Here is a 1,407-nt window from a genome sequence, read left to right as displayed (position 1 = left end):
CTGGAAATCAAACTGTTTATATATATGCACAAACTGTACGTTCATAAGTCACATGACATGCACACTGTAAATAAAAAGGAAACCACATATTTTAAGACTCTTAGAACACAGACAGAAGTATGAATTATATATGGTTACAATCAAAAATAATTGAATGCAAATAAATGATTTTTTGAAATTTAAATTAAAACCTAAACCCTACCTGGCTTTACTGGGGTATAAAGGAAACACTGAATCAATGTAAAAGTCAGTCACACTTGTGTGAAACCAGCCTGTCCAGTTAGGATTAACACTGATTGTGGATCAGTTTCAGCTGCTGTTGTGCAAATGGAACAGACAACAGGTGGAAATGAGAGGCAGTTATCAAGACAGCCCCTATAAAGGAGAGGTTCTGCTTCTCAGGAGGGTCACACCCTAATACAAGACCACTTCCTGTTATGCAACAAATACACTTTATGATTCAATGTTGAGCTAATGCCACAGCCACAGAAAGACATTTCTCCAGCTGCTAGACAGCAAGCCTTATCTAGACATGGAGGACAGCCTCCTCATGGAGGACAGTGAGGAGGACAGTTCCTCATGGAGGACAGTCTCCTCATGGAGGACAGTCTCCTCATGGAGGACAGAGGACAGTCTCCTCATGGAGGACAGTCTCCTCACGGAGGACAGTGATATGCAAAGTGTTCAATCTTTGTTGACACAATTAGAAGAAATCTTTGTTCATATCTTTACCAATGTCAAACTAAGAGGAACATGTGGTTTGTGTTGTTCTTCCACCGACTGACACATGAAAAATAAGTGGGCACACATGGCTCGTTGGTCTAGGGGTATGATTCTCGCTTTGGGTGCGAGAGGTCCCGGGTTCAAATCCCGGACGAGCCCTGATGTTTAACTGTATTCCATTGGAGACCAACTCCTTGTTGTTGACTCTTTTCAGTTCCTCTCTAACTACCACACAGCTTTACAAAGCTAACAAAGTTCTATTCAGACTCATCCCAATCCAGAGCAGTTGTTCCACAGTAACACCTGCAGGAGGACGTCATCACCCAGTATGTGACCTGCACTGTGAGCTGTAAGGTCTTATACAGACACGTGTGTGTCTGTCCTCATCAAGTCCAATCAGTATCATCAAAGACAGCTGGACTCAGATGAAGGTGTAGAACCATCTGAAGGACGATCAGAAGAAATGGACGCACCTGAGTTCAATATATGAGAGTCACAGCAAAGGCTCTGATACTTAGGACCATGTCATATTTCACTTTGTTTTTAATACATCTGCAAACATGTCAACAGCTCGGTGTTTTCTCTCAGTATGGGGAGCTGTGTGGACATTAATGAGGAAAAATGAACTTCAATGATTTTAGCAAATGGCTGCAATATAACAAAGTGAAACATTTAAGGGGGTCT

General features: G+C 41.9%; 1 non-coding gene across 1 annotated transcript; it reads left to right on the top strand.

Moving 5' to 3' along the window:
* The first annotated feature begins 810 nt into the window (after positions 1-810).
* On the top strand, positions 811-882 carry trnap-ugg (transfer RNA proline (anticodon UGG)). The gene has a single exon. It is a non-coding gene; the product is annotated as a tRNA-Pro (tRNA).
* The last annotated feature ends 525 nt before the right edge of the window (positions 883-1,407 follow it).

Source organism: Parambassis ranga, unplaced genomic scaffold (genome assembly GCF_900634625.1).
Source record: "Parambassis ranga unplaced genomic scaffold, fParRan2.1 scaffold_163_arrow_ctg1, whole genome shotgun sequence".
Classification (NCBI taxonomy): Eukaryota; Metazoa; Chordata; class Actinopteri; family Ambassidae; genus Parambassis; species Parambassis ranga.
The sequence above is the reverse complement of the archived record's forward strand: the minus strand, read 5'-3'. Positions and strand labels throughout refer to the sequence as shown.